A 21,977-nucleotide genomic window follows, 5' to 3' on the forward strand; every position below is an offset into this window, starting at 1 on the left:
ATATATTGTGTATATATATTTATATCAATGAATATTGTCCCACTATGTAAATGAAATGCATGCATGTATATGTGTATATATATTTATGTGTGTATGTGTAATATGAGTTTTGTGTGTGTTTGTATCTCACACACACACACACACACACACACATATATATATACATATATATATATATATATATATGTAAACTGAATATGTAAATATATTGTGTATATATATTTATATCAATGAATATTGTCCCACTATGTAAATGAAATGCATGTATGTATATGTGTATATATATTTATGTGTGTATGTGTAATATGAGTTTTGTGTGTGCTTGTATCTCACACACACACACACGCACACACAAACACACGTATAATGAAATGATGTGTGTGTGTGTGTGTGTGTGTGTGCGCGTGTGTGAGTGACTGAATATTGTCCCACTACATAAGTATTATATGTATGCGTGAGTGTGTAGATATATATAAATTGATTATTGTCCCTCTATGTGATATGAGTATGTATATATATATATAATATATTTGTATGTATGTAGTCAATATGCGATAAGATGTATGATGTATATATATATATATATATATATATATGCTAGCCATTGTTGTAGCATGCTTCTGAGAACGGCTTCCGTTGTCGGTAGTGCCAGCAACCATCTCCAGACTTTTGGTACCCCACAGATACACATGTGCCCGCACGCACACACACACACACACACATTACGTATACATGTATAAATTATATACACACACACATACATAAACAGACTGTTTAATGTATCTGCTCTTCTCTCATTTCATTTTTCCTTTCTCCCCCCCCCCCCCACACACACACATGTATTATAATATGTATGTATAACGTGTATATATATATTTACAAGTATATATAACGTGAAATATTTAAAGGCACCTACATGTGAGAAATAGGTTATATATACATACATGTGTGTGTGCATACCGTGTTAAGCATTAAATTCAAGCATATGTGTTATAAAGATGTTAGGAAGGGAATAAATACACACACATTATTATTATATATTTGTATATTTTATAAAATATGTGTCCGATTTTTATATACATTTGTTATTGTGCAGAGACATTCTCTGTTTATGTATATATGTGTGTGTGTGTATATATTATATATATATATATATATATATATTGATTTTATATAGATGCACATACGTAACTTTAAACAAACACATGTAATAATAAATTATACCGGTTTTACTACAATGTGTTATATATGTGTGTGTGTGTGTGTGTGTGTGTGTGTGTGTGTGTGTATGCTAATTAGAGAGAGTATATTTATATATTTACATCGATGTGATGATACCGTGTTGAAAAATATAAAAGAAATATATTTTTTTTCATCTTCCAACTTGGTTTATCCCCAATACTGAATTCTAACATAGGCTCAAGAGATACCAAATAATGGGAATATTGGAAATGTATTTATCCAATCTTTGACTGGTTCTTATTTCATCGACCCTCAAGGAAAGGATTGTAATGTCGACCGTGGCGGAATTCGAACTCAGTAACAATAGAGAGAGTGGCATGGTCCCGTAGAAAAAGGTTTCAATCACGTTTCGGTTCTACAAGACACTGCAATCTGGTTCCTATTTGGAGCCATTTCAGTAATGAGAATGTCATCAGTGTGAAAATGATGAACACCACAACATCTCGTTTTACTTTCACTTTTAACAAACATCTCCCGATTTCTCCCGTGTTATCTCTTTAAAAAGAAGGGCTTATATTTCGGATATATTGTGATCAGCGATCCAGTTTGGGTACTTGCTTAGAATTATTATACCTCGGATTTTATAGTTAATACTTGTAAGGAAAGGCATCAAGATCACGACTTCTCCATTTGACATATGATTCAAGAAATATGTCCGAATTTCATCACACACGCAGCACAAAAACAATTTGACTTTACTTCCATGTGTGTGTGTGTGTGTATTACAAACAAAAGAGAAAAATGATGAGGTTATTCGATGCTGACATGTGATACTCTGAGTTTGACGTTCTCGTTCTGCAGTCGCTGTCAAGAATAGAAGCAGGAAACTCGGAGTAGTGAAGGAGTGCAACCTCACATAGATAGCCTTCTTTACATTGACACACATTTAAACACTGCACCTCACCAATCATTATATATATATGTATATATATACATATATACACACACGCACACACCCATACACACACACGCATATTGTTATACTTGGGGATAGTCATTTGTTTTGGTGGGGGGCCAAAATAACCACAAGCACTCTATACTCGTTTTTCACTACATGCACGCACGCTCGCGCACGCACGCACGCACACACACACACAAGAAGCCACTTATAATTATAGATGTCAAACCGTTGTTGTTATTTTAAAGCTTCTGTGTGTGTGTGTGTATATATATATATATATATATATATATATATATATATATATATATGTGTGTGTGTGTGTATAATAAGTATTTACTGCGTTCAGATTTTGAGATATGGCCATCCTAGATGAAAAACTAAATGAATCAAGCCTGTTGTTCTTAGAGCCTAGAATTTGCATGTAATTCTAGTTTCCATCCTCTTGTATAGTACTTTGGACAAGTAGCTTCTTCTGTAGCCTCAGGTTTTACCGATGGCTTGTGAGTAAAATCTGCTAGATGATAACTGTGCTGAAGCCTGTCATATATATAATCAAAATCAAGGAATTATGAGTTTATTGGTGCATTGAACAAAAATAGCTTGTGTATTTATTCCATGTGAGGTATACGTCCCTTTATGCCATGAAAGATTTAGCTATTCAGTAACTTGGTGGCACAGTAGGCAGTATGCCAGTCTCATAATCTGAACCTAAGTATTGAGCTGTCTGAAGGTCATGAGTTCAATCCTCACCCGGAGCCCAACTTTTTATAGGCACAGGCATGGTTGTGTGTTTAGAAGACTTACTTTGCAACCATGTGGTTTTGAGTTCAGTCCCACTGCACAGCACCTTGGGCAACTGACTTCTGCTATAGCCCCAGGCTGACTAATGCCTTGTGTTTGAATTTTGTAGAAACCCATTGTCTGTGTGTGTGTGTGTGTGTGTAAACCATAATGAGCTAAGAGAAAGAACCCAGAGCAGCTAGTGGCATGTATTTAAGCAACATCGACGAATACAGGTATACCAAATACTGTACAACATTCATTCTTGATTAATTTAAAGTTTTCTCTGCTTCTAGAGGATGTATCATAATTACTAAATAGCAATTAAGACAGCACCACTTCAGAAAGGGCGATAATTACAAAGAATTGAGAGTTAAAATTTATTTCTTTATTGCCCACAGGGGGCTAAACACAGAGGGGACAAACAAGGACAGACAAAGGGATTAAGTCGATTACATTGACCTCAGCTGAATTTGAACTCGGAACGTAACGGCAGACGAAATACCACTGAGCATTTTGCCAGTGTGCTAACATTTCTACCAGTTCGCTGCCCTTATTTGAGAGGTAATACCGTAAATCCTTGAGTATAGTCCGCCCTTGTGTATAATGCGCAGGGGATTTTTAGGGGGCGGTACCTCTGAAAAACCTTGTGTATAATACACACCCCTTCTCTAACTTGAGTCAAGGAGGTCTATATAACGTCCTTGGTTTGTAAACGTATATACGGTAACGTCCTTTATTATTATTGTATATATAACATAATGCAAACGTGTAGCTTTTTTGTGCACTTTGTTTACAGAAAATAAAGAAATACCAGTAATAACATCAGTGAAAAATAAATATAGCTTAAGGTATTTTCGCACCCGACATCACAAAATGGGTCTGAATAAACATTGCCGGACAGCAAATAGAGACTCAGACATTGCTTAGAAAATATTTTTCATTTTTGACCTCGTATATAGTACGCACTAGGGATTTTGACCTTTAAATTTTGGGGAAAAAAATGCGGATTATACTCGAGGATTTACAGTATTCTCACTTAAATGTGGACATTCTGTTAGAACAAACTATGCAGCAGTGTTTCCATGAGAGAAACTTTCATATTGGATTTTTGGTGCAAAATGCACTCTTGTATATATCGCTAGGGAGGAGACAAATCCCCGCCACTTCCAGTGCCAAGAATTGTTTCCCCACTAGTGATATAAAGAAGAGTGCCTTTTGCCCCAAAAGCCAATATGGGGGTTTCTCTCATGGTACCTACCACAGTATAGTTTGTTCTAAGTGGGTATAAATATTAACTCTTAGTATCAATACTGCCTCTATCGCTAATATATTATCTCAAGAATCAAGAACTCTCCAAAGCTGACATGCCAATAGGGAAAAGAACAGGTTTATTGTCTAGTGATCAGAGGACAATCATGGACATGCATTTCTGGCATGATAGTCATGATCAGCACGGCAATTACCCTACCTTATCTCTTGTAAGCCAAGGGACTTGGTCTTATATAAAAAGGATTAGGACATGTTTATAGTTTAGGCAATTTGCATGATGTAAACAAAAGTGAGCTGTGTGGTTAAGAATTTAATTTTGTAACCATGTGCACCTTGGGCAGATGTCCTCTCCAGAGCCAGATCTCTCAAATGTAATATAGTGAATTTAAAAAAGAAACCTTGATTAACCCATTACCTCCCATAATTCTATTAACTGGAATTTTTTTTATGAAACTTTGATTTCTAGCATAAAACAGCCTTAGAAACATGCTGGAATGATCAAAATAACATTTCAAAATAACATTTTAAATAGAAATAAGCAAGATATTGGGTGAAAAATTAGCAAACCTCATTTGAATATCAGAGAAATATACCTAGTAGATATAGCAAAAAGGTTAGATATGTGTAAATATTGACAGATAATTACGAAATTTGTAATTTTTAAGTGATCTCATATGAGATCACTGGTAGATAATGGGTTAACTGATGTTATCGAAGCAATTAGTTGACAGAATCTCCCTCTAGATGTGTGTAAATTTTAAGAGCAACAAGCAGGTGAGCTAACTCCAATAAGATCAGTTGACTGAAATGTTTGGACAATATAGGTCATGCAGATTGGTGTGGATCTGGTCTTTAAAGCCAATTAATGCAAGCATCAGGCATATTTCAGCCTTATTAGACCTCCTCAGCATAATATATTTCTCCTCAGTTGGCAAAACTAACAGTGATTGAGATACATATTTATTCATTCATTTATTTTTATGTCCACTTTTTTCATGCTAGCATGAGTTAGATGATAACATATTCTCCCCATTTGCTTCTGTTCACCTTGTATTTTGAGGGTCCACCCTAATACTTCACCCCCACCATTGTTATCTCTTTCCAGCTCCATCTGACCACTCCCACCCTGTATTTTGTAATGTGGGTAGCTGTGTAGCTACCTACAGCAAGAAACCTGTAATGTATTGGCCACTTCTCTCTGTAGTCCTGTAGACTGAGTAGAATTTGACAAACATAAACTGAAACCTTTTGTTGATATATATAAGATCTATAAAAATTATAGCCCCAGCCCAGCTAAAGCCTTGTGTGTGTATGTGGTAGACAGAAACTGAAAGAAGCCTGTTGTATATGTGTGTATGGGGTGCGATACATGTGCATGTTGGAGGCGCAATGGCCCGGTGGTTAGGGCAGCGGACTCGTGGTCATAGGATCGCGGTTTCGATTCCCAGACAGGGTGTTGTGAGTGTTTATTGAGTGAAAACACCTAAAGCTCCACGAGGCTCTGGCAGGGGATGGTGGCGAACCCTGCTGTACTCTTCCACCACAACTTTCTCTCACTCTTACTTCCTGTTTCTGTTGTGCCTGTAATTCAAAGGGTCAGCCTTGTCACACTGTGTCACGCTGAATATCCCCGAGAACTACGTTAAGGGTACACGTGTCTGTGGTGTGCTCAGCCACTTGCACGTTAATTTCACGAGCAGGCTGTTCCGTTGATCGGATCAACTGGAACCCTCGATGTCGTAAGCGGCGGAGTGCCAACAACATGTGCATGTGGGTGTGTCTGTGTCTTTGCGTTTGTTATTACCACTGCTTAACAACTGGTGTTGGTTTGTTTACATCCCCCATAACTTAGCTGTTTGGCATACCAGGCTTAGAAAAATTAAGCACTCAGATTCATCTATCTGTCTGACTAAACTGTTCAAGGTGGTGCCCCAGCATGGTCGCAGTCCAATGAATCACAGAAGTAAAAGATAAATGAGATTCACACATAAATACACTTGTATGGGCGTGTGTGTCCATGTTTGTGTTTATGATGTACTATTTATGGTTTCATCATCATCATCGTTTAACGTCCGCTTTCCATGCTAGCATGGGTTGGACGATTTGACTGAGGACTGGTGAAACCGGATGGCAACACCAGGCTCCAATCTGATTTGGCAGAGTTTCTACAGCTGGATGCCCTTCCTAACGCCAACCACTCCGAGAGTGTAGTGGGTGCTTTTAACATACCACTGGCACGGGAGCCAGTCAGGCGGTACTGGCAACGGCCACGCTCAAAATGGTGTATTTTATGTGCCACCCGCAGAAGAGCCAGTCCAGGGGCACTGGCAACGATCTCGCTCGAAAATCCTATGAAGGCCAGTCAGGTTTATAATTAACATTTCGACAAACATGCAGCGGAGTTGATATTGTATTTTAAAAGCCTTGAGAGTGAAGCTCTAGCATGGCCACAGATCAGTGATTAAAATTAATCTTCTTTTGTATTATCCCCTTTTAACACGTTCCACCCTGAGAGAGAGAGAGAGAGAGAGAGAGAGAGAGTCTGTGTGTGTTTGTGTCTGTGTGTGTTTGTGTCTATCGGTGACTGAATGATAGGATGTGTGTGTGTGTGTGTGAGTGTGGGGTGGGAGGCGACTGTAATGTAGCATTACAAACAATGCTAATGGGGTGGTAGAGTCACTCCGCTTACCATTAAAGCCCCACTGTTGTGCTGGGATTTTGGGTGCCCTTGTACTAACTTCAGCAGTAAATGTATTTAAAAAAATTGAAGTGATATAGAGAAGATTAATATAGCTCTTGTGCAAATTCATGCAAATTCATGCAAATTCACGAAACATTCCATATTTTTGTAGCAACGTCATTTATGCCCAATATTCTTCAAAAACATGTTTGGTCATGAGGAAATGTCACCTTATTTGGACACATGCAAGGAAGGGCATATGGACGTAGAAAATCTGTTTCAATAAAACTTTGACCGAACTATACAAGCATAGTCAATAGAATGTCTAGGAAGTTGATAGCAATGGTGGTGATAAAATGTAAAGCAGTCTTGAAGGAGTTACCTAAGAAGATGAAAACGAGGAGAGCCATTTTGCAAGTAAGGGAAGTAGTATTGACGCAGTTATCATCATCATCATCATCGTTTAACGTCCGCTTTCAATGCTAGCATGGGTTGGACGATTTGACTGAGGACTGGTGAAACCGGATGGCAACACCAGGCTCCAATCTGATTTGGCAGAGTTTCTACAGCTGGATGCCCTTCCTAACACCAACCACTCCGAGAGTGTAGTGGGTGCTTTTACGTGCCACCGGCACGAAGGCCAGTCAGGCGGTACTGGCAACGACCACGCTCAAAATGGTGTATTTTATGTGCCACCCGCACAAGAGCCAGTCCAGGGGCACTGGCAATGATCTCGCTCGAAAATCCTTACACATGTCACGGGCACAAGTGCCAGAAAGGCGACGCTGGGCACAGGTACTATCCCGATTTCGCTTTCGCTTGCCCCAATAAGTCTTCGCAAGCTGAGTTTCGTGTGCAATGAAGGAGACGACGTTGGCACGGGTGCCAGTCGTCGAATTTAGTTCGATTTCACTTGCCTCAACAAGTCTTCGCAGGGTGAGACTAGTGAAAAGAACAAGAATTTAGTCTCAAGAGATGCCTCACCTCCATACACACATCACCATACTGAATTTGACTACAATTTTTTCTGCAGGCTATATTTTATTTCCCTCTCGGTATGTTCACTCTTCTCTGCTGAAAAACACCTTTACTCTGCTCACTACCCTTCTGCCATTTCAAAAATGCTTTGTCTTCTTTTAAGTTTCCTCTTTCTTTTCTTCTTTCCTGTCTTTGAAAACTTAATTACATTGTCTTTTGTACTCTTGTTCATATTTTCTGTTGTCTCATTTTTGCCATATTTTTCTCATGTGCTACCTGGATAATAATTACTAAACTGATAGGGTTAATCAATATTCAGATAATAGGAAATTATTTTCTCTGTGTATAACCATCCATGTTTCACTACCATGCACCGTCTTACATGTACAACATGTCGTCCTCTCTATCCACCGTCCATATTTCACTGCTATACACCATCACACATTTTACACACTTCAGTCTTGTATATACATTGTCCATGCTTCATTTCATAACACCATCCCACGTCTTAAACACACCACATTGTAATCGTAAAAATTATGTGTGTATCTGTCTGTGTGTCTCTCTGATTGTTAACAGCTTTTGTATCAACTGAAAATTCTTAGTATTTACTTGAATATTGGTTTGGAGAGCTTTATTATATTAACTTCTAAGCGAACTATTCTCATATAAACACTGGTGAGAATCTATATACTTCACTGTATTTTGTACCCAGTACTTAAAAATCAAAACATACATACTATATTGATTCTCTTACACCCATAAACACATACATTTAATAATTTGATGCTGTACATATGACCATATGACACATTACAGTAAAGACATCCCATATCATTTGCAGTCTCTCACTACTCTGTCCTAATAACCACTGTTGTTGTTGGCACTCCGTCGCTTACGACAACGAGGGTTCCAGTTGATCCGATCAACGGAACAGCCTGCTCGTGAAATTAACGTGCAAGTGGCTGAGCACTCCACAGACACGTGTACTCTTAACGTAGTTCTCTGGGATATTCGGCGTGATACACACTGTGACAAGGCTGACCCTTTCAATTACAGGCACAACAGAAACAGGAAGTAAGAGTGAGAGAAAGTTGTGGTGAAAGAGTACAGCAGGGTTCGCCACCATCACCTGCCGGAGCCTCGTGGAGCTTTAGGTGTTTTTGCTCAATAAACACTCACAACACCCGGTCTGGGAATCGAAACCGCGATCCTATGACCGCGAGTCCGCTGCCCTAACCAGTGAGGCCCTCACGGAAGTGAGGTGGCTGAGTTCCTTTCGAATGGGCCTCACGGAGGCAAGGTGGCTGAATTCCTTTTGAGCGTTGGGACTCATGGAGGCAAAGTGGCCGAGCTCCTTTCAAGTGTTGGGCCTCACAGAGGCAATGACCAAGATCTTTGGCATTATGTTGTGTTTGAGAAGAAGACCCATCAAGCCGAGCAAAATCGCAGTCATGGCAGATACTGGTGTCATGCAAATGGCACCCATGCCGGTGGCACATGAAAACACCCATTACACTCTTGAAGTGGTTGGTGTTAGGAAGGGCATCCAGCCATAGAAAACCATACCAAATCAGACTGGATCCTGGTGCAGCCTTCCGGCATGCCAGCCCAGTCAAACCGTCCAACCCAGTCAAACCGTCCAACCTATGCCAGCATGGACAATGAACGTTAAATGATGATGATGGTGATGATATACATATTATAAGACATTCGAGTGAGGTCGTTGCCAGTGCCACCGGACTGGCTCCTGTGCAGGTGGCACGTAAAATACACCATTTTGAGCATGGTCATTGCCAGTACCGCCTGACTGGCCTTCGTGCCTGTGGCATGTAAAAGCACCCACTACACTCTCAGAGTGGTTGGTGTTAGGAAGGGCATCCAGCTGTAGAAACTCTGCCAAATCAGATTGGAGCCTGGTGTTGCCATCTGGTTTCACCAGTCCTCAGTCAAATCGTCCAACCCATGCTAGCATGGGAAGCGGACGTTAAACGATGATGATGATGATGATGATGATGCACTTTATTGCATTTTGTTATGTGCATGACCCCCCTGGTCCATAAAAAAATTGTCTTGCATGAAACCATCCATGATGCAAAAAAGAGGATTGAGAACTGCTGTTTTCCATGACATCTGTTTGCACCTAGCTATTGAAGAGGAATGTATGCCACCACATCACCAGAAGCAGTGTTAACTGTAACTGGTGGCCCTATCCATGGGAATTTTATTATATCATTGTTTTTTGGGAGCTGGAAGATCCTGAAATTTACACATGCTTACATATACACACTAAAGTAACACAGGGAGAGATGTAATAGCATGAGGGTATGCACTGTAACAGCATGTTATTGCATCCACCATTTGTTGGTGGCTCCCTGCCCCTAGCAGATGAGGCTTCTGATCCATTCAGGTGATAACCCTCCAACCCATGGGTCAATTTCTGTCGTTGTTGCTGGTGAGTTTTTACAAGGTCGGAGTGCAAATCCTACCTCAACTACTTTTAATCACCTCTACAACAGGCGGAGGAAATGTCGGGTCTATTTTTTTTTAACATGCCGGTTCCCCCACGCACCACTAGAACATGAAATGAAGTGTTTTTGCTCAAGAACACAAAACAGTGCCTGGCCCTGGAATTGAACTCACAATCTGACAGTCATGGATGCGACAACCTAACCACTAGACCACGCATCTTCACATGGAGAGATGCAGAGAGAAAGATATATACACAGCATTCTTTAATAGATTCTTTTTAGCTGTATGTGTGTGTGTGTGTGTGTTTGTCCTGCCCCCCCCCCTCTCATATCTATATTTGTTGCTTCATTAGTCGGCTCTGCACCATAATACAGCCATGGCTGGGAAAAGCATTGGGTTGAAACCATAGCTTCCCCATGAGGTGTTTACATCATATCATGTTCCGTCCTCCCTCCAACGCCCCACATGTGTGTGCATAGAATAATAGTAACACGATATATCGTGTAATTAGTTTGGAGTGCAGTGTACATATGTTGTTTGGAAATGTCAGTGTTGTGCAACGTATACAGGTAGATTGTCAGATTGACAGATAGGCAGATGGATAGACCATAGACAGATAGCTAGATGTGCATGCAGATAGGCGGTGGTAAAAGTGGTACGTGTGTGTGTGTCTGAGTGCATACACAAACACACGTGTACACACACACACATACACGCATTATACATATATATATTTATATAAGTATATACACATACATATACACACATACACACACATATGTATACACACACACACATACATACACATACATATATATATATATACATATATATATATATACATATATATATATATATATATATATATATATATATATATATACATACACACACATACACATACACGCATGTATACATATATATATTTACATAAATATATTTATATAAATATATACACATATACGCACATACCCACATATATGCACGTATGCATACACACACATGTATACACACACACACACACACACACATATATATATATATACACACACACATACACGTATGTATACATATATATATTTACATGAATATATTTGTATAAATATATACATATATGCACATACACACAGATGCACATATGCATACATACACACAAACATACACATACATATATTTACATATATATATACATACACACGCACACATATATATATATTTATGTGTGTGTGTGAATGGACCCACCAGAGAGATAGAGAAAGAGAGAGATAGAGACAGAGAGAGAGAGAGAGACAGAGACAGAGACAGAGACAGAGAGAGAGAGAGACAGAGAGAGACTGGTGAAGTGCCAAACCCATAGCTATCCAATACATACTGGAATAGAAAAGTAGGTTCAGATGATGATGATGATGATGATGGTTTGAGCATTTGTGGTATCCATAATTTCTTACAGATCAATCTCACGCGCTGTAACATCCCCCTCTCTCTGTCTCTCTCACTCTCCCTTCCTATTTCCCTTTTTCTCCTCCTTCCCCCCCCCCCCAATAATTGCCCCCCCCCCCTTCCTCATAGCCAACATGTCTTCTCTCTCCAACACATCCTGTGTCAGGAAAATTCTAGAAAACCTGTAAGACTGTCAGACATAAGGAAGAGGATAATTGGGGATAGAAAGAGGAGTGATTTCCTCCCTACTCTCCGCCCCACTCCTAATCCCGTCCATGCTTTTATACAATTCTTGTAATCACTGCCACCACCACCTACCCTCCACTGTCACTGCTCATTTCCTCTTCTTCCTCTTCCGTACTTTCATCATCGTTGCTGTGATGGGGGTGGTGGAATGTGTGTCCACCCTAATTATTGTTTAGGAGAGAGGTAGAGAAAAACACACACACACACATGCACACACACACATGCATGCACACATGCATGCACGCACACACTGATGTGGATGCTCACATGCAAAATTCGTTGTTATTGTTGGCACTCCATTGCTTACGACGTCGAGGGTTCCAGTTGATCCGATCAACTGGAAAGCCTGCTCGTGAAATTAACGTGCAAGTGGCTGAGCACTCCATAGACACGTGTACCCTTAACGTAGTTCTCGGGGATATTCAGCGTGACACAGTGTGACAAGGCTGACCCTTTGAATTACAGGCACAACAGAAACAGGAAGTAAGAGTGAGAGAAAGTTGTGGTGAATGAGTACAGCAGGATTCACCACCATCCCCTGCCGGAGCCTCGTGGAGCTTTAGGTGTTTTTGCTCAATAAACACTCACAACACCCGGTCTGGGAATCGAAACCGCGATCCTATGACCGCGAGTCCGCTGCCCTAACCACTGGGCCATTGCGCCTCCCCATGCAAAATTCACATACATGCAAACATACAAACACATACTTTTGCTCACACCTACATGTACAAGAACTTGTACATGCCCACATGCAATCATGGTGTGCATTTATATGCACACACGTGTGTTTGTATTTGCTCCCTCTTCTTCATTAACTTTTTTTCGATTACATTTTCTCTTGTTTTTTTTTCCCTCTGCTGCTATTACTACTCTTAATAATAATTATTTTCATTATAAGCATAAGGCCTGAAATTTTGAGGGGAGGGGTAGGCTTGTCGATTACATCAACCCTAGTGCTAAACTGGTGCTTATTGGACCCTAAATGGATAAAAGGTAAAATCAGAATCGGCAGTATTTGAACTCGGAACATGAATCTGGAAGAAATACTACAAAGTATTGTGTTCATCATGCTAATGATTCTGCCATCTTGTCTTACCACTATCTACTATGATAATACTCTTGTGTTTTTCTCCGTCACAACATATGAATGAGAAAGGAAGGGGTGACAGATGAATGAGGAAGGAAGGGGTGATGGCAAATTGGTAGTGGGAGCGTTTCAACTCTTTGTGAGTATATGTGTGTGTATGTAAAAAGGAGGTATGTGAATGTGTTTGTGTGTGTGTGTGTGTGTAATGAAAGTGGGATGGTAAGCATTCAACGCTGAAAAGAAAAATCAAACAGCGTTTCAACTGTTTTTTCAGTAACAAACGATGATCGATGTCAGATCTTAAAAGACAACCACTAGATAACATTGACAAGTGTATTAATTTGACTTACCATCCATATTTATATATAAACTACTACAATTAGCCGTCATTTTTGACGGCACAGGGCCAGCTACCGTCATTGACGTTGTCGTCGTTTAATGTCCACTTTCCATGCTGGCATGGGTTGGACAGTTTGACTGAGGACTGGCAAACCAGTAGGCTACACCAGGCTCCAATCTGATTTGGCAGAGTTTCTACAGCTGGATGCCCTTCCTAATGCCAACCACTCCAAGAGTGTAATGGGCGCTTTTTACATGCTACTGGCACATAATAATTAAGATGATGTATATGATGACGATGATAGGGTTTCCTCTGAGCATAACAAGACCAAAAATCCTGTAAAGAAGGGGTTAGAGTTAAATTAATCTGTCCCTGGTTGATAGAATGAAAGCTAATCAAGAAACTCTTTACCTGACTCTGTTCAGCATCCACTGAAGGGATTTTGATCACTGAATCAGTTCAAAGCTTTGCTTGATACAACTAAAATCAGTGGGAATTAAAAAAATAAAAATTGACAGACGTGATTATGTGTTTGAGAAGCTTGCTTTCCACTCATGTGGTCTTGGGTTCGGTCCCATTGTATGGAACCTTTGGGCAAATGTCTTCTACTATAGCCCTTGTGAGTGGATTCAGAGGGTGGAAACTGAAAGAAGCCTATGTGTGTGTGTGTGTATGTTTGTGTTGTATTTCTCCCCTACCATTGCTTGACAACCAGTGTTGGTTTGTTTATGTTCCCATAACTTAGTGGTGTTGAGCAAGTAGTCCAACAGAAGAAGTACCAAGCTTAACCAAAATAAGAACTGGGGTTAATTCATTCAGCTAAAATCCTCTAAGGCAGTGCCCCAGCATGGCCACAATCCAGTGACTGAAACATGCAAGTGATGAAAGACAAGAATTAGCCAGTTATTCACCTGACTACCTACGTGTGTGTGTTTTCCTTTTCTACTCTAGGCACAAGGCCTGAACTTTTTTGGGTGGGGGGTGGGGGGGTGGAGCCAGTCGATTAGATCGACTCCAGTACACAACTGGTACTTAATTTATCGATCCCGAAAGGATGTATGGCAAAGTCGACCTTGGGCCTCATGGAGGCAATGTGACCAATGCCTGTGTCATGTATCTGGCATTCATGCCGGTGGTACATAAAATGCACCGTTCGAGTGTTGGGCCTTATGGAGGCAATGTAGTTGATACTGCTGTCATACAACTGGCCCCCATTCTGGTGGCATGTAAAAGCACCCATTACACTCTTGGGGTGGTTGGTGTTAGGAATGGCATCCAGCCATAGAAACCATGCCAAATCAGACTAAAGTCTGGTGCGGCCCCTCAGCTTACCAGCCCTGGTCAAACCATCCAACCCATGCCAGCAGCATGGACAACAGGCATTAAATAATGATGATTTTTCTGGGGCCAGACACCCTTCCTGCTTCATGTACATAGGTAGGCAAGCTCTCATATGCTAATTAGTCCATAGCTGGATCAAGGTAAACTCAGGAACAATAATGGCTAAGAGGTGATTCCACACTCCTTGAAACCCTGGACCTCCTAACCTAAGGCTGCATTGTCAGATGCAGTTTAACCCTTCAGCCTTTAAGCTGGCCATATCCGGCCCAAATATTCTGCTTGTTTTGCACTCAAACCAGCCAGATCTCATCTCTCACACCCACCCTACAATGTCATTCTAAAAATAGGCAATCATATCATATCAAAATCTTGTACCTGCAAGACAATACATGATTATTTAAAACAATAAGAATAAATAAATATTATATTTGACAAAATAATTTGAATGCTAAAGGGTTAAAGCCATATCCAGGACAATGAAGGGGCTATACAACAATCGTGGCACTCCGTCGGTTACGACGTCGAGGGTTCCAGTTGATCCGATCAACAGAACAGCCTGCTTGTGAAATTAACATGCAAGTGGCTGAACACTCCACAGACACGTGTACCCTTAATGTAGTTCTCAGGGAGATTCAGCGTGACACAGAGTGTGAAAAGGCTGGCCCTTTGAAAATACAGGTCCAACAGGAACAAGAAGAAAAAATGATGAGAGAAATTCACCCCACCACCACCCTGCTGGAGCCTCGTGGCGCTTTAGGTGTTTTAGCTCAATAAACACTCACAACACCCGGTCCGGGAATCGAAACCATGATCCTATGACTGTGAGTCCGCTGCCCTAACCACTGGGCCATTGCGCCTCCACATACAACAATAGCAACAGTTACAAGAAGTATCATTAACCTTACACTCTATCTGTTGTGGTCGTTGATCAATCGGGGTTGACCTCTTGGGGAAGTTCTACAGCAAAAAACTGTTTTGTGTAATGGTCAATAGTCTCACTGGATCAAGTCTAGCTCCCTGGGGAAGCAACACAAGAAAGATAACAACAACAACAACAACAACAACGACAAGCATCGTTAACTAGAACACTATATCGTCTGTGTTGTGGAACACTAGACAAATGTTATGTAATATTTCTGCCTTTCTTCTTGGCAAATATTCACTTGCACATACATATATATAATAATGCATATATATAATAATGCATATATATAATAATGCATATATATAATAATGCATATATATAATAATAATAATAATAATAATAATAATAATACAGCTGGCACCCTGCACGTATGTCCATACACACACACACACACACACACACACACACACACACACACACACACACACAAAAGACCTTGCAGCTGTGTTATGTGCAAACACTATCTTATATATATATATATGTGTGTGTGTGTGTATATGTATATATATATATATATATAATGTATATATATATACATACATATATATACTATTTAAACTTATATATTTGTATATACCCACATATCTATACATATATATATATATATAAATATATATATATATACATATATGCATATATATATATATATATATATATATATATATATGCACATATACAAATATGTATATATATGCACATATATATATATATATATATATATATATATATATATATATATATATATATATAAATGTATATATATGCACACATACACACGCAGGCAGACACTTATGCAACTGGTTACATATACACAACCATCAGACTGCTGCATACACACACACACACACACACGCTCTGCTGTACATGCAAGCAAACTAACTTCACATTACAGCTACACTCACACACACAGACACACACACACACACATAAAGCATTGCACCTAATTACATACACATAGAAACACCCACACAACTACATCTCCATAACTAACAGACTTGTCGGTATATACAGTCCCTTAACATTTAGAAATAGTGGGAGTAACCTAATTCTGTGCAGAGAGGAAGGGGAGGAGGGAGAGAGGGAGGGTGGGAGGTTGTAGTTAATGTATTTATCTTAATCACAGCTTTCTCAGACAGTTTCTCTGTGTATGTATGTGTGTGTGTGTGTGTATGTGAGTGTGTATGTATACGTATGCACATATGTATGTAGGAGTGCCTTTGTGGATATTCATGCGTGTGAGCGTCGAGGGTGTTTATACATGTATATGTATGAATATATGTGTGTGTATGTGTATTTATATATATATATATATATGTATACATAAATACATATGTGTGTGTGTGTGCGTATGAACGTTAGTATATTTGAATGTGTGTGTGTGTATAAAACAATAATTCAATCAAAAGAACATGTATAGTAAAGTTTGTGGTTTCTAGAGGAGGTCTGCATACACTGAAACATGTCTTGAGTTGTTTCCCTTGGTTGACAAAAAAGGAATCAAAATATAACACTGAGGTAATAATTATTTTAAGTAGCTTTTAGATATTCACTACATCAAATATCCTAATTAGCAACAATAACAGGTTTAATGCTTTGATTTCTAATTAGACATTTGATTTTGTTTTAGATTTTCATATCTTTTATCCTTTATCTTTTACTTGTGTCAGTCATTGGACTGTGGCCATGCTACGACACTGCCTCAAAGGATTCAGTTAAGCAAATCCTCTCCAGTGTTTATTCTTTAGATATTACTGGTATTTGCTATTGGGGGGGGGGACTTTCTAAGTGCAATCCTCTCATCATTCATGACAGAAGGGGGGTCTTTACTCCTTATCTTTTTGAAGAAAACCAAACAATACCATGTAAGTGATCCCCATAAATTTAGATATTACTGATATATTACTGATATTTGCTTATATTTACCAACCAAAGAAAACACATGAGAAGCAAAGTGAACTGAGCCAGGGTAGGATTTGAACTTAATATAAATAGATGTCACTTAATACAGCAAGGCACTTTGTCCACTGCTCTACCGACTGTACTACATTGTCTTTTACTTCTGACTGAAGCATTATTAGACGAAGAAAGAGATCTTTAGGGATACTGTGTTGTCATCCCCTTGAGTATATATTCCACAGAGCCTCCCAAAACTAGACACCAATATCTAATCATTATCTAAGCCTAATTAGATTATCTATTGCATTGGGCTCACAATCATGAGATAGTGAGTTCAATTCCCGGACCGAGCGTTGTGCTGTGTTCTCAAGCAAGACACTTTATTTCACGTTGCTCCAGTTCACTCAGCTGTAGAAATGAGTTGTGATGTCACTAGTTCTGCCAAGCTGTATCGGCCCCTTTGCCTTTTCCTTGGATAACATCAGTGACATGGAGAGGGGTAGCTGGTATGCATGGGCGACTGCTGGTCTTCCATAAACAACCTTGCCCGGACTTATGCCTTGGAGGGGAACTTTCTAAGTGCAATTTCATGGTCATTCATAACCGAAGGGGTCTTTACTCCTTTATGAAGAAAGCCATACAATACCATGTAAGTAATCCCCATAAATTATGAGTTATTTAACCCCTGTTCAGTCCTGTTTGAGCAGACTTACAATCATATGTTCTCACCATGACCATTCCATCATATTTTACATAGGACTTATCAAAGAATAGTTTATCTAAAACTACATCATTTTGTGTGGTCCTTCTTTCTTAAAGGTGGTTATGTCTGATTTCAGAGTGATTTGGTTATTGTTTCCAGCAGGACTGTACTGTTTTGGTCCTATCCTTGGGTTTATGACTAGGCTATTGTTACATCTGCTCCCTTCCAACTTAAGCATTGTCTGGGGGGGGGGGGGGTCCTAGCCCCCAGGGATACTGTTGTTACTCTTTTTAAAGTTGTTTTGGGGGTTCTTAAGGCCAGCATGTGCAAGAGAGTTGTTTTTGTTGGTTACCAAAAGGCTGGGGTTTATCAGGGGTCAGTCTTCTGAGGGAGCTGTTAATCCCGGCTGATATTTTCTAAGGGATAATCTAGTCTGCCAAGGATTAATGATAATTGTTGTTTGGGTGATTGACGGTGGTGGTGATGGTGGCTGGTGGTTGCAGTGATGGTAGTAGGTAGTAATGATGAAGATGGTGGTTGTGGTGGTAGTGTTTGTGGTAAATGGAGATGATGGTAGATGTGACAGTTGATGGTGTTGATGATGTCGCTGGTGGAAGTTGGTCACGAGGGTGGTGGTGGTGGTGGCAGTAATGGTTAACAGGTGTACATGTGATGATGATGATGAAGTTAGAAATGATTTTGGTGGCGGGGTTGACAGTGTTAATGAGGATTGAGATTATGGTGGTGATGATGGTGGTGGTGGTGGCAGTGGGGTGTTAATGGGGTAAGTGGTAATGCATGGGGAGGTGATGAGGATCGTGGGGGGGGGTAGTGGGAGATGAAAGAGCGGCTTGAACGCAGACCTACTGACCTGATGAAAAACGGTGAAGAAGATTATAGGAAAAGGGTCATGTGATCCATAACATACAACAACAATCAACCAAAGATTCTGGTTGTAGTATTGGTGATAGTAGTTGTAGTTTTGTTGGTGGTGATAGTGTCTGTCATGGTAGTATTAGTGGTGGTTATGGTGTGGATAGTGGTGATAAAGGTGTTCAGGTATCACTGGTATATACTATGTTCAGGTATATCACTGGTATATACTATATCACTGGTATATACAGTGTTGGTGTGAGTGGTGAGGGTAGTGGTATGTATTGGTGGTAGTATGATGGTTGTAAGAAGTAATAGTATAAATACTGATGATTAATTATCATCATCATAATAACGATGGCTGTAACTGTTGTCAAGACAGCAAGCTGACAGAATCATTAGCATGTCTGACAAAACAATTAGCTGCATTTCTTCTGGCTGTTTATGTTCTGAGTTCAAATCTCACTAAGTCACTTACTTGCCATTGAAACTAGGTAACCGATCTTAGAAGCCCTAGGGCTCAAGAAGAGCTGGTGCTCTGCAAAAAAGCACCCATGCCAGGACCATGTAACACTTGTGTTGGTGTCACGTAAAAAGCAGCCAGTACATTGTGAAGTGGTTGGCACCTGGAAGGTACTTTGTCCAATACTTACTACTGAGCTTGTAAATAATTTCTTACTAGGAGTTTAGTTGATTAAACGGACCCTAGTAGATAACTGGTACTTATTTTTCTGACCTGAGAAGAATAAAAGACAAAAGTTGACCCAGCAAGATTTCATATAATCAAAATATCTCCATGAAATTCATCTACTGCTCTTTAACTTCCACAAGTCCATTTTCCCATTGCCCAGTGGTTAGAGTGTTGCACTCATGATTGTGAGACTGTGGTTTCGAATCCTGGACCAGGTGGTGTGTTGTCTTCTGGAGCAAGATATTTCATTTCACATTGCTCTTGTCCAATAAGCTGTAAATAAACTCCAGCAATTGCTGGGAAGTTAACCCTGCGATGGACTGGTATCCTATCCAGGTAGTGTTGTGGTCTCAATGACCAATATGCCATGGAAACTAGGTTAAGTTCTAATCTTATGAGTCCTAGGGCTCATGATAGACCTAATCGTCATCATCATCATTTAATGTCCATTTTCCAAGCTGGCATGGGTTGGACAGCTTGACAGGAACTGGTAAGCCAGAGAGTTGCTCCAAACTCCTTTGTCTGTTTTGGCATGGTCTCTACAGCTGGTTGCTTTTTATGTGGACCTAGCACTGGTGCTTTTTACACGATAACAGCACCAAAAGGCACCTAAGTAACTTACAAGACTCCTCAGCTGAGAGCGGGTGTGATACTAAGGGAGTTGGCCAGTCGAGAGGTTAAAGTATAAAAGAGGGATAGAGATAGGTGTCTTACTATAGAGACACTTGGCTATCCTGGTAGGAAAAGAAAGAAAAGGAGAGACAGTCAGAGTGAGAGAGAGAAATAGATTGTGCTGGAGATGTATCGAGACATGCCCACAAGTGATACTAAATATTGATACTGTGATCGATAACCTGTCTATTGATAGCATTTATATAACTTTGTATCCAATGATGGATCCTCAAGGAATATCAGGTGAATCTCTCTTAAGCTCCAAAGCTACTGTCTTAAAGAAGGAAAGGATATAGGAAAGAATGTAGTCTGGATAACTCTAGATGGGATGGCCACGAATGGAACGTCTTTGATCTCGGGTCTGCTGAGTCAGGGCTCATTTGGAGTAAAAATAACAATGAAAGGAAGGACACGTTGAATAATGTAGTCCTAGATACATTATGTCTGAATAAAAGTCAGGATGATCATGCCTGGAATACTCTTTAATCATAGGTCTACTAGATCAAAGTTGACAACGCAGTAACAACAAGAGCACATTAGATAATGTAGTCCTAGGTACACTGTCATCATTATCACCTTTCCATTGCTGTATGGAGACCAGCATGCTAAAGAATAGATCAAAAGTATCCTTTCTGTCATAAAAGGCAACTAAAAGAGGTTGAGGTAGGGCTTGTACTCTGACCTCATAAAACCCTCAACAGCGACTCTACCCAAACAGACCCAAGGGTTGCAGAGTTGCCACGTGGGTAAGGGAATCTCTGACGAATGGTCGATACAGTGATGTGTTGTACAGTGCATGCCCACATACCTTACCTTACCTTACCTTTCCATATTTGTACAACTCAGTCAAAATTTGTTGTGGCATATTTTCTACAGCACTGGATGCTCTTCCTGGTGCCAACACTCGCCTGTTTCCATGCTAGGTAATGTTTCCCCATGGCAAGATATGGCTTTCTACGAAAGACTGGAAACAAACAACCTCACTTGTATAATGGTGATGCTTGTTTACAATCATCACATGATGTCAAGACAAAGGTACACACTCACACACATACACACACACACACACACATGCATGTGCTCCAGCATGACTACAGCCCAAAAGGGCTCAAATGTATAAGAGTATAAAAGAATATATGTGTGTGTGTGTGTGTGTGTATATATATACGATGGGCTTATTTCATACAGTTCTATATTTGCGAGATGAGGAATTACGTACGTTATTTACGATTGGAGCCTGGTGTTGCCATCCGGTTTCACCAGTCCTCAGTCAAATTGTCCAACCCATACTAGCATGGAAGGCGGACGTTAAACGATGATGATGATGATGATTTACATTATTTAAAAGAGGCAGCACATATGCTAGGACATAATAACCTCCTAAGCTGACCTAGTGGAGATATGAACAGCATATGGGAACCGGTATTAAGGAAGGATA

At 40.0% G+C, this 21,977-nt stretch overlaps 1 protein-coding gene across 3 annotated transcripts in view; it reads left to right on the plus strand.

Moving 5' to 3' along the window:
• Positions 1-21,977, plus strand: part of LOC106878494 (uncharacterized) — a 470,127-nt gene that overhangs the window by 733 nt on the left and 447,417 nt on the right. The window lies entirely within an intron of this gene.

Source organism: Octopus bimaculoides, chromosome 9 (genome assembly GCF_046866305.1).
Source record: "Octopus bimaculoides isolate indiv1 chromosome 9, ASM4686630v1, whole genome shotgun sequence".
Taxonomy (NCBI): Eukaryota; Metazoa; Mollusca; class Cephalopoda; order Octopoda; family Octopodidae; genus Octopus; species Octopus bimaculoides.